Source organism: Camelus dromedarius, chromosome 8 (assembly GCF_036321535.1).
Source record: "Camelus dromedarius isolate mCamDro1 chromosome 8, mCamDro1.pat, whole genome shotgun sequence".
Lineage (NCBI taxonomy): Eukaryota > Metazoa > Chordata > Mammalia > Artiodactyla > Camelidae > Camelus > Camelus dromedarius.
In genome coordinates, this window is record NC_087443.1 from 68,602,960 (window position 1) to 68,620,648 (window position 17,689).

Sequence of the window (17,689 nt, forward strand, 5' to 3'; positions counted from 1 at the left end):
GACTAAAGGCTGGTGAGTAACAGATCTTTTATTTGAACGTAGATCTCCTAATTTCTAGCTCTATTCCTAGATGTAGAGTGAAAACAAACTATGGGATTAAGAGTACTTACTTTTGTGAACGCTTTCTTAAGCCTTTGCAGGATTTAAATAGAGGAGTAAGAATAATAGCTAAACTTACTCAGTGCTTACTGTGTGCCTGGCACTTTCCTAAGTGCTTTCTGTCTATTAACGAACTTAATCCTCACAATCAACTTATGGGGAAGGTCCTATTTATCCATATTTCCCTGATGAGGAAACAGACACAAAGAAGTTGTAAGCAGTTACACCAGCATAATTGAGATCACGCATTTAGGAATGGCCAAGCTTGGATACATCTGCTCAACTACCTGGCTATGTTGACTGTCTCTCAAAGTATTTTTTTTTAAAGCATAAATCTTCCATAGTTATATATAGTAACTAATCAACCCAAAGAACCCAAAAAGTCCTATGATGATTGTTTTTGAAATTTAAAGTAAATCCATTTAATTAAATTAACTTTTTGGACTTTTTATTATACATACTTAATCTTCAGGGTTTGGAACAGTCTGTATAATTGTTTCCCAGAAGATTTTATGTACCATTCTTTCTTAAATTCAGATATTATCCATAGTTTTTCTTGGCAGAGGGATGTATTAAAGAATTAAATGGCTTTTCAGTGTTAGTTCCAACAATGTTATTTTAATTGGTCATCAAAAGGTAATTATAAGACCTTGTCATAAGTGTAACTGAATTCTTAGCACAGGACTGTTTCAAACCCTAAAAGCTTATTCAAATTTAAGAAAATTTTAATAACCAAAGTGAGCTCTCAAAACATATTATTTGGCCAGTCTGTTAACACACACATATAAAGCTGTCTGCCTACTTGCTTCATAACTAACACTGCAGTATGTAGACCTGACACCACCCCATCCCACCCCCCGAGACTCAAATAGATGCAATTCTATTTTTTTACCAAGTCAACCTATTATTCCAGCTTTAGGTACTATTAAAAGGAATGAAGTCAAATGCTGTATACCACTGATTGCGATTCATAACCATCCAGATGCAAGAATGTAAACATCTTTACATTTAAGTAGTTTGCTAGTTTAAATAATTAGAGTTTGTTAATATAATCCTGTTACTGAAATCCATAAGGAAATTACATCGACTTAAAAAGGTAATGATACTGTCATAGTTTAGAAGTAGAATTCACTGTTAATCACCAAGGTTTCCTCCTTTTCCTCCTCCTCCTCCTCCTGTGGTACGTTATTTAAATGAAGGCTTCACACTAACCGTAAGTCACTCTTTTGTCCTGAATAATTAAAAGTTTGCTTTTTTCTGTTTCCTGGCAATAAGGTAATAGAGAGCATGGCATTAAAAATTAGACGCTGGACAAGTCTCCACTGTGTATTCCGTGACCAACAAACCATGGCCCTTTCACGTATGCGTAGACTGCAGCTCAGCTAGCCTGGCGGCCGGCCTGACACGGCCTGGGAGAGCAGAGCAGGAGGCAGCACAGCCAGCGTCTTGGATCACATCCCCTCCGCTCCTTAGTGTGCTGATTTGGTTTAACTTTTTTCAGAGGTTAGAGCTGCAAAGTGAAAACTCCAGATGACTTGTGGAATTGTTTGCCTAGCTATAGTTACTTGTCGTTTGGTGTGTCCTCTTCCTCACTGGCACGTGGCTCTCAGGTGGACCAAAGGATGTTTTGTTCTATTGAAACCCCCATGAGCAAAAGGAAAGAATTGCAGGTATTTCCAGCTCCACTTCCCAGCCTGTACCAACAACCGTATTCCAAAAAGTACAAAACAGTCACTACGGAGCGCTGAGCAACCACAGGCTGAAAGGTACTCGTGTAGCCGGCAGGGCATGGTGTGAATTCCTTCCTCTTGAAGCAGCAGTTCATAGACCTGGTGATTTTCAGTAATACAGAGTTAAGCAAAATGGTCAGATATTTAATAAGTTAGATGGACAAACAGCATTTATTACCTTTTGCTTTTAATATACTTGGTTACATATTTACATTTGAAATAAAGTAAAATGAGACTTCATAATACTGAGAGGAAAAAAAAATCAGCCCTCAGATTCGAATAGGACCAGTTTAAACAGTACTTTTGATTCTTTAGTGTGCTATGTGCTCATGCAAAGTTAAGGTCTACAAGGCAGAACAGCTGATAAATTGTAATGAAGGGTAAAAACAGGCGTTGGTCCTTTCTGAAAACGAAGCAGGGCTCCACCTTGGAATTATCTGCTATTTTTAGAATTTGTAGTCATTATCCTTAGCCCGGCCAGAAATATAATCATTCTGTGAGCATGTGCGGGAGGGTCTACCTGTTGTGTTCATTATGCTATTCAAAACACTAACAAGTGTGTGTATGTGTAGAGATGGAATGTATTGTTCCCACATGCCTCTGCCATTCATCATCCACATTTACCTGTAAAAATACACAGCCGCTTCCTCTCCACACGTTAGGCTTCCTTCTCTTTGAAACCAGCAGTGGTTTCTGTAGAAGTTTCAGGGAGGAACTACAGTTACACAAAGAACAGATACAATAACTGGTTTTGTTGTGGTCATTTTTTTTCCTAAAACCCCTAATTTGTCCGGTTCAAAAGGAGAACAGCACCCTATATGACTTTAAAAAATTTCTCCCTACTTGGAGGTATGTCGTTCGAATTATGTTACGTATAGGTTGATTATTTTTTAAAAGTTTGAAATTGTCAGTGTTAGGGCACACTGAGAGCCAGTTTAGAAGTGTTTTAATTGCTATTGTTACTTTACATGTGGATTATGGACAAATCGAAGTGTGCTGTGATACACACACACACGCATATACATAATCACTTTCAAATTATAACATTTGTCAAGTTTTAGAGACTCAGACTTTCCCCTTTGTGTGCATACAGTTGTGGTTTTATTTTTGAGAATAGAGTTGGTCTGCTGTGCAGACTTCGTCTCTGTCATTCCAGAGGCTTGGTTATATCTATTTTTTCCTCCAAAGATAAAAAATGCAACGAAAATCCAGTTTACAGGTTCATACATTGATGTTTCTAGACATGGTCAAGTTCTGAAAGCGTTTGTTTGGTCTGCATTTTTTATGCCTTTCATGTAGGGAGAGTAATGTATTTTTATACAACACTGTATTTCTACATTTACTTCAAGACTATTTTCAGTGACTTTATCAAGGGCATGTATTAACAGAAGATCATTTGGAATGGCTTTCATTACCAACTCAGAAGAGTGATACATGTCATTATAGAAAACAGGAATGTGTTTATACTGTACACTGAAACCTAATGTCTCTTTTCTAAAACTTTGTGATTTTTTTCATGAAATAGATTAAATATTTTCTCTTTAAAACCATGTTTCTGTCTTTAATGTGTTTTCTGTTTTAAGTATATCATGAAATCTTACTGCTTAGAAACCTGTAAGTCATGATTTATTATTTATTGAGGTAATGAGCATGCTTTAAAAAAAAACTGCATGATTTCATTTTGAATTATTTGCTTGCAATCATAATTACAACAGATTCTTAAAATACATTCAGAAAAAGTGATCTATTCAGTAAAAATGATACTGGGAACATTTGAAAAAAGATCTCTACTTGACACTATACACAGAACTTGAAAGGAATTAAGGACAACATAAAAATAAAAAATACAGCAATGCTGGAAGAAATAAGGGAGAATATCTAGTGTTGAGGATATGGATGGCATTCCTGAGAATGACCTAAAACCCAAAAGCAGGAATGGAAAAGATTGTTAGGTATTACTACGTAAAAACATCAAGCAGCTGCATAACAAATGAGAGAAAAGTTAAAGGAAAATGACAAATTGAAAATAATGGCAAAACATCAAATAGACATAGAATTAGGCCGTATTAAGTTATGAGGAGCTCCTATACACTAGTAAGAGACAGATATCCCAGCTGGAAGACAGGCAATGAATACAAGCCTACAATTCACAGAAGAGATAACAGTAATGAAAAGATAGTCAATCCCATTAAACCAAGAAATGCAAATCCATTCACTCTGCTATTAACTGAGCACGTCTTTTATGCTCTATTCTTGGTCCAGTGATGCCTGCTCTAGAGCTTGCATTGTCATTGGGCGGAGAGAGAAGAATGACTCAGTAGACGAAAGGGTAATTGTAGTAACAAGGTAAATAGGACAGTCGAGGTCTCACAAAGGAATCTGAACGATGAGAAGCCAGTCACACACTCATCCACAGGCAGTGCAGCGGCCACTGAGGCCACTGTTTTCTAAAGTGGTTCTACCAACGTACGCTTGTGGTAGAGTGCGTAGGCGCTGGAGCCACGTTCTCTCCAACACTGGGTTTGCAGACTCGGATATTTGCCATTCAAATGTCAGATGGCATCTCCTTGTGGCATGGATTTCCATCATCATGACCACTGGTGACATGGAACATTTTCACTGTTGGCTTTGTGTGTTTTCTCTTCTATAGGAAATATGCCTGTTCATGTCTTTTTCCCACTGTTTTGTTGTCTGCTTTTTGTTTGTCTCCCGACTCTTGTCCGTGTGCATACTCTTACTGACTTGTGAGCAGTCTCTCTGTTCACAGCAGCGAGTGATTGCAAATACTTTCTTCAAGTACAGGACGTACCTTTTCATTTTCTTTAGGGTGTCTTTTGTTGAAAAAAAAAAGTTCAGTAATTTAATATAGTCAATTTTTCTTTTATAAAAGTTAAAGTTTTTATGTCTCATTTAAAAAATATTTTTCCATTCCAAGCAATAAAATATATTCATTCGTTTTCTAAGAATTTTAAAGGTTTGAGGTTTTGTTGCAGAGGGTAGGGATTGGTTTTTTGCTATTTAAATTCTTAATTCATCTGGAGTTGATTTTTGTATATGTATGAGATAGGAGTCCAGCATTGTTGATTTCCACATAAACAAACATTTTCTGCCTTCATTTATTGGAAGGTACTTTGTCACCGAAATAACACACTACTATACTATATGCCAAAGTGCCATGTGTACATGGATCTCTTCTGGGTGTTAGGACCCAACAGTTCCATTCCTAGGTATAGACACAAGAATGTTGTATTCCAAAACCCAGGAACTGGGTGGCTCACAGCAGCCATGTTCATAATAGCAAAAACTTAGAAAAAATTAGATTAAGAATGTTGGTTAGTTTGGACAGGAGGAGGCAGGGAGATGAGATAAGGGTGACCATTGGATGTGAGTTATCAAAATCCTAGCTTGTATGTTGGACAGTGGTTCAGGAGTTTTGATTAAGAGTGTTGAAACCAAGGATTATGGATGATAAAATTTTGTGCACCTGCATTCCATTAAAAAACAAAAGGCAATGAGGCTGGCAAAAACTTGTTGCAGTGAATAGGGGGTCAGGAGGATGGAGTCAATGTCAGAGGGTAGGCAGCAGCCAAGGTTTTGAGCAATGTGAGTTCCAATTGTTCAAAGTTCAGCTAGAAGCCATTATGGAATTCTAAACAGGGAATCATGTGATCTACTTTATGTTTTAAAAGATCACTACAGCTGATATGTGAAAAAATGGATTATGAGGAATGGGGTCAGGAGAGGGGGAGCAGTGAGGAAGTTATTTTATTAGCCCAAGCAACAAAGAGTTAATTATGAATTCGGTTAGTATGGGAGATGTGGTTAGAGCTGACACACTGTGAGTAGGATTTGCTGATAGATTTGACTTTATGCCAGTGAAACTAGGAAGATTAAATAAGAAGTCTTGGTGAGGGTATATGGAAATGTGCACTTTTATAATGATTTAAAGGAATATAAATTACATATCTCTTTCAAGGCCTATTTGGCAATATTTATCAAAATTTTAAATGCATAAATGTTTTGACCCAGTAGTTTGTGCTTACAGAATCTGATTTGTTAGAATGCTTGCTTATGTGCACAGAAGTATGTCAGCATCGTAATAGTGAAAAGCTGGAAACAACCTAAATGTCCATCCGTAGAGGAATATTAATAATAATCCATCCAAATAATGGAGTATGATGCAGCCATTAAAATTAATTTCAGGCATCTATTGTACCCACGTTAGCCTGTTAGCCAAGAAATACAAGTTTCAAAATTAATGTAAATATACTATTTTATTTAACTATACATATTATCAAAAAGAAAAAATAGCAATGTTGGTAAGGCTGTGGAGAAAGGGAACGCTTGTGCACTATTGGTGGGAATGTAAATTGGTGAAGCCATTATGGAAAACAGTATGGAGTTTCCTCAAAAAATTAAAAATTGACCTACCATATGACCCAGTAATTCTACTTCTGGGTATTTATTGGCAAAAATGAAAACACCATCTTGAAAAGATACACACATCCCCATGTTCATTGCAAAATTACTTACAATAGCCAAGATATGGAAAAAAACTGTAAGTGCCCATTTATGGATGAGTGGATAAAGAGAATACCACACACACACACACACACACACACACACAGGAATATTCATTCATTCATTAAAAAGGAAGTCTTGCCATTTTCACCAACATGGATGGAACTTGAGGGCATTACGACAAGCAAAATAAGTCAGACTAATATCATATGATCTCACATGTTGGATCTAAGAACAAACAAAAACCCAAACAAACCAAAAAACAGCTCATAGATGCAGAGAACAGATTGGTAGATGGGAGGTGACAGCCAAAATGGTTGAAAGGGGTCAAAAGGTACAAAGTTCTAGTCAAAAAAAAAAACCTAGCTCCATACAAGTGTGTATTTGTTTACACACACACATAAAGTACATAGACAGTCTTTGCTTTGCACAGTAATGCAAAACAGTAAAAATGACCATGCAAGTTGAAACTATGCAAAGCAATCTTAATAATCACTGAGGGAACATACTATTGTAATGTGACCTTTAAAAATGTTTGTTAAAATATTAACTCTCAGCATTGATTGTAAATGTGTGGGAAAATGAAAAAACAAAGCTAATATTTATTTAGCACACTGCAATTTAAAATGCTACAAGTATTGAGGGTTAAAATTTTTATTTCTTTGTAAGAAAACTTACCAAGAGTATTTGAACAGTGTTTGCTTTCTTCTCATCATAACATTTATGAGACAGAGCAAATGTCTTTTCCCTGGCAAATTGTCACGCTCCTTTCTAAGTTTGGATCAGCTACCAACATTTTAATCTTTGTGCTTTCCACATTGTGCTCTATCTCCAAGAAGTCTTTTAATGTGAAGGTTTTTTTGCCAGTGTCATTTCCTCTGAGGCATGATCATCTTTTGCATCACAGCCACTTTCCTCATTTAATGTTAACAAGTTTACTCTCACTAAATTTCTCTGGCTGTGTACCTAGGGTCCCTCAGACATTCCCATGGTCAGCTATTTCCTCTGTAACTCTTAATTATATTCCACTTCAATTTCACTTCCAGTGTTTTCACTTTTCATTTCTTTGCTGTACTTTTTGTCTTTTGGGTCAATTCCCTCTTTTGATTATCCACTTTTGTAAAATGTCACGTGGCGCTGTCACTGGGAAACAAGAAGGCAACACGACACGATTTCCTGAGCATGAACTAACATGAACAGGGACCGGTCACCAGCAGCCTTTGAAAGAAGTGACATTATTAGCCACTGGTCATGGGATCCATCTGTTATTAGATAGTGATTTGTGGACTGAAGAGCCGACAGTGAAGTTTGTACACAGGTAATTACTCACGGTTAATACACTGTGACAACTGAAGTTCGAACTGTGTTGTTGGGGGACTGGGGTTATTGAAACTACAGTCACTGAAATTGTGCACATCAGAATTGTTCAAAGCAAGGACCGCCTGCATATACATAGAAAAAAATAAATAATTAGATGGAAGGGCACAAAAACTAATAACTATACAGAGTTAAATACAGCAGATCGGGACGGACTAGGATTTACTTACCCGATACATATTTCATTTTGTTTGAACTTTTGCAAATTAATATTTATCACTTTTCAGAGCAAACTAAAGTAGGAAAAAGATGACTTCTGTTTCTACAATGGCACTGCTTGCTTTGTGTGCCTCCTGGAAAAGGTAGCCAGAGGGTAGTGAGACGTAACATGAGAAAGTGTTGAAGAAGAAAATGTTTGCTGGGGGGTTGGGGTGGGGAAAGCCTACAGTGGTTATCTTAGAATATGTGAAGAGAATTCAAGGGAAATGAGAGTATATTTGCCACACCGTACAGTGTCGTGTCTAAAACACCAACTTTGCACCAGCTGACCCACCACTTAGTTACAGGATGGCCTTGAGCAAGTTACTTTCCCTTCAGTATTGTTTCCTCATCTGGGTATTAATATCTCACAGAATTATTTTATGATAATGCTACAAAAGCAGTTAGCCCAGTGACTAACAGCTAGTAAATTCCCCAAGCATTGAATCACTCATGCCACGGAGAGCTCTCAGTTCTCCATCCACGAACGTAAGGGAGTTGGATCAAGTATTTAGCACAACGGACGGGAAATGGAACCAGATGACCTCAAGTTCTAAGATTCTGTGATTTGGAATATATACAGGAAAAAATGGGTATTTTTCGTTTTACTTCAAAATAATACTAATTTGTTATTTATGCCTTAGGGCTTTGTAATATTTTGAAGAATGAAACACACCCTACAAACCAACTCAAATATTGATACATTTAAAGATGCACAGATTTTTTAATAGGACTCAGAAAATTATTTAAAACACTTACAGGTAACCAAATGCAACTGTGTTAATGTAAGTAATTTTCTGTAACTCCAATCCCTTGTTAATGCAATTGCATTTTTGAACTCCTAACTAGGTAAGAAACTTTTTACTAAGAAAAGGATCTTAGGGGGTGGAAATTGGCAATTTGTCCCCTCCCTTTTCTACTTTATGAATATGCCACCAAAATATTTTAAGTATCATTTATGTATATAAAACCTTACTTAGGAATTTTTAAACTCCATTAAAATGAAGGTTTATATGAAATCATGGGCTATCCAAATACAATAATTGTGCTATTTCACAGATTTATAACTTTGATCTTAACAGCTTTCCAAAGAATATATTGCTCTTTATTAAGTGATTTTTTTTTCACACCACATGAGTACATCTAGACATTGATGATATTTCGAGCTCAATTCTTATCTTGTCAGCTGTTAAGGAGCAGATATAATCAAGGAACTTGGACAACAGAAATGACAGGCAAATGTATTTTCAAACTCCCGCAATCTGAAATTTGCCTTTCGGTATGTGAAACACCCCTTTGTCAGCATCCACTGTCGTGTCAGCGCTGGCTGGTTATTTTCCAACGGGGCGATAAACCCCCCAAAATAAAATAACAAGATTACTTCAAATCAGCTTTAAAATCATGAGGATTTAACGAAACAAAAATGAGAATTCTTTTCACATTAATGAAAATTGTACTTCATTTTGCTGTTTATCAAAGCACTTTAAGTTGATGTTTAGTTCAGATAGGGTTTACCTTTTTAGCTTAAAGACACCTCTGTGAACTTGAAAGCATGTTTATGCCTTAAGACTTTATAATACTCAAAAATATACTAATAAATATATCAATCACTGTACATCTCTATCTATATACCTATATGACTATAATTGACATACATATATAATTAAGTTGGAATAATTTGTGTGTATTTGACCAGCTGTAGTTCCTAGTTTTCCCTTTTTTACCCAAAAGTCAAATTCTAGTCAAGCTCAGAGCACAACTTTAATAAGTAGCAACTTTAAGCATACCTTGGAAATTACCATTTAAATATACGTTCCGCATATTTTGTGTTGCTAGGAGAAGCTGACAGACAGTAAGTACCAGTGTATCTGTTGCCACCTCTTCCTCTTATTGAAGAAAATTCCTGAACTGCCATTGGAAGAGTGGGAGGATCCCAAAGAAAGGCCAAGCTCTATAATCTTGCCAACACATGAGAACATTCATTTCCCCTAATGGTTTTGATATTTTTAATTTGCAAAAAAGGCATCCCACTAAATAATATCTGTATCTTTACATTGAAATTGTTCTATATTTGGCATTTCATCTGAAATGACACCACAACCAAGCCCTGTACTAGAGTGAGCAAGATAAGGAGGATAAATATTTGAAGTATGGTTTACCACCCCATCCTGGAAAGGGAGAAACAATAGCTTACCCATGTTCAGGAAGCTGATGTGCCCCAAGAATCCAGGCATGGCCAGGGATCTGAATCTAATGAGGCTGTTTACCTTGTGCCCCAGTCTGGGCAGCAACACGCCTAAGTCAGCCTTGCTCGAAAGTCAAATAGGAAAGACAATTGCTTTTATTTAACTTTCTGGAGGAAGAACAAAATAATCATCCCAGAGCCTCATTTGGTAAAATTGCCCTTTGCTATTAAAAACTTGAAAATATTCGTGGCTGTTTTGCTCTGGCTCAGTGTTGTAGGCGAAAGGTACAACACTGATGTTATTTTAATAATTTGTGTTAATAAAGTGCCTCTGCCAAATTCTCCGATAATGAATGTGACAGTAGGGAGGCTGCATTTTAGTCACTCGGGAGATCAACCATCTAAAGATAAGGATCTAGCCTGTTTTTTAGTTAATTTATTTTTATTGGGGTATAGTTGATTTACAATGTTGTGTTAGTTTCTGGTGTACAGCATCGTGATTCAGTGTTCTCTCTCTCCCTCTCTCTCTCTCTCTCTATATATATATATGTTCCTTTTCATATTCTTTTTCATTGTAGGTTATTACAAGATATTGAATGTAATTCCCTGTGCTATACAGTAGGACCTTGTTGTTTATCTATGTTAGGATCTAGCCTGTTTTAAAGTGCTATTCTGCAACCTTTATGGGCAACACAGTCTATTATTTAACAACCTTGTAAAGAGAGTATTTCTTGTATCTCCTCTATGTTGTCTTGCTCTGCATTGTAAGCATTCCACTTGTTTGTTGTTCAACGAACATGTACTAAGCTCTTCATAACCTTAACCTTCTCTTTTCCAAGTTAATCATTTCATATTTTAATATTTTCTAATGCTGGAGATTAGGCATACTTCTGGAATGTCACATGAGGAATTCCGACAACCCTCTCTCCAGTGAACAACCATAACTGGTGAAAATTATCTATAAATGACCATCTCTATAAATTGTCCCAATTGCATACAGCAAATGAAGAAACATTCATTCGAGAAAATCTACTAAAACCTCAAGCATCTGTGGCACTAGAGCCATGACCCACTCCCTTGCTCCCTTTGCCCTCAATCAGTATGATGGAAGCTCCACTCTGGGTGAGTGTGGTCCGGAAGACTGAACTCCCTCTCCCAGGTTCCCAGTAAAGAGCTGCAGCAGTTCCCCAGGAGGGCAGGCTGCCGGCATTCTTATTCCCACCTCCACCCCCCTTGAAAAGGCTAAATTCCAGGTGAGTGCAGCCAAGAGGTCACAGGCTCCCTACGTTCACTAAGCTCCACTCATTCAGTGGAGGCTCTACCCTAGACATAGCAAGCCAAGAACACTGGGGCCCAGAACACCTCACCCACCTCACTCATAGGTCAGAGGTTCTACAGCATGACACACAAGCCAAGAAGGACAGAGGCTACCACCCCCTACCCAGTGCCATGCTCACAAAGCATAGATGTCACTCTCCAAATGCAGTGTATTCTCCCCACTGCTGTCTCCAGAACAGTGATACAAAGAAGCAGAAATGAAAGAGGGGTCATTACTACTGACCTTATAGAAATAAAAATGATTAATGTGAATAATTTAACCTAGATAAAATGGACACATTTCTATAAAGACAAAAATGATGGAAACTGACTCAAGAAGAAATAGAAAGTTCTTAAAAGATTTATAAAAAGAGATTGAATTATTCATTGCAAAACCTCCCACAAAAATATTCCCTAGAATATAAATGACTTCACTGGTAAATTCTACCAAATGTTGAAAGAGGAATTAACACCAATTCTTCACAAAACTCTTCCAAAAAATAGCAGAACACTTCCCAGTTCATTCTGTAAGCCTCAAACCAAAACAAGACAAAAACATCACAAGAAAGCTACAAACTAATATCTCTTATGAATATAGATGCAAAAATCCTCAATAAAAAAAAGACAAACAAACTGAATCTGGCAACATATAAAAAGAATGACACACCATGACTGTTGTATAATAAATTGTCTGGTCTTTGCCTAGGGTTCCTGGCATGGAGCTTCCAAAACCCTTGGAATTTTCTAAGTGATGAAGTGCCTTTATTATTTATGAGCCCCTTGGATTACACCTAAGTTTTTGCCAATGAGGTGACTCACGGTGAGCCCTTAGGTAGATTTAGGATGGGGACTAGTCATGCTGGAAAAGCCAACCGTGTGATTAGGAGGTTGACATTTTGAGCCACATGGTAGCAGCCTGACCTTCTGACCTCCAGGGAGGAGAGGGAAGGGAAGGGCTGGAGATAGAGATCAATCACATGGCCAGTGTTCAATAGATTACGCCTATGTAATGATATCCTGATAAAAACTCTGGGCATGATTGGCAGAGCTTCCTGGTTGGTGACCACACTGATGTGCCAGGAGGGTGACATACACTAATTCCCTGGGGAGAAGGCATGGAGGCTCTCTGTTTGGAGTCCTCCCAGACCTCACCGTACGTGTATCTTCATTCGGATATAAATATAGTGTTGTCCTGAGTTCTGATAAGTTATTAAACCCAAAGGGATCATGGGAACCCCCGCCTCCCCAGGACTGTAGTCAGTTGATCTACGATCAGTCTTGTTGTGGGCCATACCCTTCAACTTGTGGGGTCTGTACTAACTGGCTAACAGCTTTTGTCTCTGAGCACTTTAAATTTGTTATTGCACAGCCTCTGTCCTCAATTGTTTTGGCTGAGAAGTCAGTGGTTAATCTTACTGAGACGCCCTTGTATGTGACAAGTTATTTTTTTCTTGCTGCTTTCAATATTTTTCCCTTGTCTTTGACTTCCACCATTTCTTTTTAAACCATGATATATCTTTTTGTGAATCTCTTTGCATCTATCCTACTTGGAGTTCACTGAATTTCCTGAATGTGTAGGTTATTGTTTTTCAATAAATTTGACGTTTTTAATTTTTTTTCCCTGCTCCTTTCTCTCTCCCTGCTCCTTCTAGTACTTCTATTTTGTGTATATGGATGTGCTTGATGGTTTCCCCTGCTTCTCTGAGGGTCTGTTCATTTTTCTTCATTCTTTCTGCTCTCTGTTCTTCAACTGGCACACTTTCATTTATTTACCTTCAAGTTCACTAATTCTTTCTTCTGCTAGATCAGATTCACTGTTGAGCTTCTCTAGTGAATTTTTAATAGACTTTATTTTTTAGAGCAGTGTTAGGATCACAGCAAAATTTAGAAGAAAGTACAGAGAGTTCCCATATATCCCCCGTCTCAACAATGCACAGCCTCCCCTACTACCAACATCTGGCACCAGAGGGGTACATTTGTTGCAATTGATGAACCTACCTTGACACATCTTTACCATCCAAAGTCCATAATTTACACTAGGGTTCACTCTTGATATTGTACATTCTATGGGTTGGCAAATGTACAAGGATGTGTATCCACTATTACAGTATCATACCAAATAGTTTCCTGCCCTAAAAATCCTCTGTGCTCTTATTAATCCTTCCCTCCTACCTAACCCTGAGCAACTGCTGATCTCTTCATTGCCTCTGTGGTTTTCCCTTTTCCAGAATGTCATATGACTGAAATCATGCAATATGTAGCCTTTTCAGATTGGTTTATTTCATTAAGCAGTATGCATTGAAGAGTCCTCCATGTATTTTCAGGGCTTGATACCTTATTTATTTTAGTGCCAAATAATATTCCACTGTTTTGATGTATCACAACTTACTTATCCATTCACCTACTGAAGGACATCTTGGTTGCTTCCAAGTTTTGGAAATTCTGAGTAAAGTTGCTACAAACTTCTGTGTGCAAGTTTTTGTGTAGACGTAAGGTTTCAGCTTATTTGGGTAAATACCAAGGAATGCAACTGCTGGATTGTGTGGTAAGAGTATGTTTGTTTTGTAAGAAACTATCAAACTGTCTTCCAAAGTGGTTGTACCATTTTTGCATTCCCAGCAGCGGTGAGTGAAAATTCCTATTGCCATACAGCTTTACATCAACATATGGTCTTGGTGTTATAGATTTTGGCCATTCTCATAGGTGTGTAGTAATATCTCGTTGTTGTTTTCTTTTGCATTTCCCTGATGACGTGTACTGATAAGCATCTTTTCACATGCTTATTTGCCATCTGCATATTTGCTTTGGTGAGGTGCCTTTTCAGGCCTTTTGCCCTTTTTAAAATCAGGTTGCTCATTTTCTTACTGTTGAGTTTTTAAGTCCTTTATCAGGTATGTCTTTCGCAAATATTTTCTCCCAGTTTGTGGCTTGTCTTCTCATTCTCTTGATCTAGTGAATTTTTTATTTCAATTATTGTATTTTTAAACTCACCCATTTACATTTGCTGATTTTTTACAGTTTATATCTCCTCATTGATAGTCTCTATACAATGCAACATTGTCATCATACCTTCCTTTACTTCTTTAATGATGTTTTAATTCAATTCTATGAACATATTTAATATGGCTATTTTGAAGTCTTTTTCTGTTAAATTCAACATGTGGTTCTCTTACAGGCAATTTCTCTTGCCTTTTATCCCCCCTGGCGTATGGGTCATAGTTTCCTGTTCCATTGCATGCCTCATCTTTTTTTGTTGGAAATTGAACATATTAGATAACATATTGTAGTAACTCGATCCTGGCATCCCCTCGTTTAATTTCATGACTGGCTGGATTATTTCATTGTTGTCTCTCTGCCCCTCCGTCCTCAGTCCAATACATACACACATGAATAAGCCTCCGATGTTTCTCCTTAGGGAGGTGCAGCCTTGGATATGCCTACAGTGACCCAGAATGACTATGGTATTGATAAGGGTTTCTTCCTCTCATTCACCGACCACACCACACCCACTCTACTAATTTCCAGCTGATTGCTCTTTGTTTACAACAATGCCCTGGGGCATAAGTTGCTCTACAAATGAACCCGATCAAATTGTGGCTCCTCTGAAGGAATAGTTTCGGAGGCGTTCGGTATTTGTTCTGACCTCAGGAGGGCTCCTCCTTGGCTGCCTTATTCCTCAGTTCTCTCCTCCAGACTGGCCAGCCCACAGTCTAAGCTGCACCTTTTTAATCTAGGCTGTCCATTAAATCCATGAATCACCTCTAAATTGCCTTTTACCTCCACTGTTCTTGAGAGTGTCTCATATTTGAACTTTCTCACTCTCTGTTGTAAATAAAATCAGTTCCTTCAGGACCGGAGCTAACTATTTTACAGCCTGCTCTAAGGTACAGCCTCCAGCCCATGAGCGAGTTCTGGCCGGAAGCAGGGAGCCCCCACCTGCTCAGGACTACACCTCAGCCACAGGTAGCTGGGGGTCAGGAACACTCAAGTCCTGCTTTTCCCAGGGAGGAAGCTCCCCTCCGCCTTGGAGCTGGGGGCGAGGCAGCCCTGTGTTCTTGGCTACATCTGTCTGGAGTGGAGTCCACCTCACTGAGCAGGAGGGATGAGGGAGAGAGCAGTCTTGTTTCAAACACCACAGACTCAACTTTTTACCAGATTTTTGTAGATTTTTCTTGAATAGATATTTCTTCATTAACTGTTTGTCCTTAGGACCATTTCCAGTGGCATTCTTATAATTTTAACCAGTTTCACTGGGAAGGGAGTCAGCCGAGTTCTGTACACCGTCATCCCACAAAGGAAACCCATATCCTCTTGTTCTGTACTCCAGGCGAGGACCACCATTCCCTGCCTTGTACTCATGAGATTGTTCTTTCCTTTATGATTGTCAACGTAGCCACCTCCAAAGTCACCGTGAATCTTTTAAAGTTGTCAAAGAAGGAAGGCTTTTTTCCCAGTGCTAATGAAAATGTCAAGCAGCACTTGTGGAAATTCCAAGACAGCCCTCCTGACGCCAAAGGTCGTGTGGCATCCAGTGCAAGAAGGACTGTGACTTGAAGACAAGAATTCTACTGACTGTCTCAGTCTGTTCAGTCTGCTTGTAAAACAATATCAGAGACTGGGTAGCTTGTAAACAATATAAATTTCTCGCAGTTCTGGAGGCTGGAAGTCCAAGATGCCAACCTACTTGAGCTCCAGTGAAAGCCATCATCTGGGTGGCAGGCTGTCAGTTTCTCCTGTGTCGTCACATGGTGGAAGGAAAGAGCTCCCTCTCCGCGGCCTCTTTTATAAGGGCACTACTCCCATTCAGCAGGGCTCCACCACTGTGATCCAAGCACCTTTCAAAGGCCCCACCTCCTAATACTATCACCTTGGGGGCTAGGATTTCAACCCATGAATTGGGGGTGGTTGTGGGGGGAAGAACACAATCAGACCAGACACCTATAGCTCTAGTTTTATTATTTTTACTTGGCACAAAGGCCAAATTCTTACATTGATGTTCCCCAAGGAATGTCTTAGGAGATGCTAGTCTGACAAATTTACATGCAAAAAGATTCCTAGCTTAATAATCTTCATGTTACATAAAAATAATTCCAGAGGAGTTTTGGCTTCCCATCTTACTAGATCTCAGGAGTGAGACACAAAGAACAGATCTTCCTGGAGAACGATTAATAATGCATCCATTACACTAAAACCAAAGATGAACAAGCGACATGACTCCCATTACATGGATGGAGAAGCTGAGCCAGTGACATGGTAACTGTCAGAATGTGGCTTTCTTTGGGAATAGGGTCTTTGCTGATGCAGTTAGTTAAGATGAGGTTGTAACATATGAGGGTGGTCCTAACCCAAAGGCCTTATAGAAAGAGGGCAATTTGGACACAGACACACAAGAGAGGAGAAGGCCATGTGATGACACAGAGATCAGAGGCACACGGGGCTAAGGCTACGTAAAGACAGAAGCAGAGACTGGAGTGATGCACCTACGAACTGAAGGATGCCAGGAGCTGCCAGAGGCCATCAGAAGCTAGGGAGAGAGAATGAAACAGACGTTTCTCCGGAACCTCAGAGGGAGCATGGCCCTGCCAACACCTTGACTTTGGACATACAGCCTCCAGGACTGTCGTGAGAGAAAAAACTTCTGTTGTTTTAAGCCACCAAGGCTGGGGCACTTTGCTACAGCAGCCTTAGGAAACTAACACAGCAACTGTGTAAATTAACTTTATGCAAATTTTACTATAATTAAACAACAACAACATACTATTGAATTCTCACTGGGTAGTACTGGCTTACTGGTTTAAATTCTACCTGAGAAATACGGTTGATTGAGAGGTGTCCCTGTCCCACGGGCACAGTCATTACTATTACCAATGGACCATTAATTGTGTTCTCTAAAAGAACTGAGTACTCGTCTCTTCTGGGTTAAAAGCTCATGAATTTGGAGTAAAATCTATACTCCCTTTCCAGTTCAGCTTAAATGTTTAAAAACCTTATTAATAGAAGAAATTATTAAGCAGTTTTGCAGACACTTCTACAGTTGATAAGTTTATTTTCCCCCTCATTTTCTGGCATGTTGCCAATGCTCGTCCAGCTTGTCCTAAAAATAAGGTTTTTTAATTAACTAATCCTTCAGAAACAACATATGGTGACCAGATTAAAGATTAAAATGGGGCATAAAATTGGTCTTTGTCAAAGGACTATTAGCTAGCCTTTTCCTAGCCCCAAACTCTATTACAAATGAACGTAATTTCCTACCCTAAGCAGG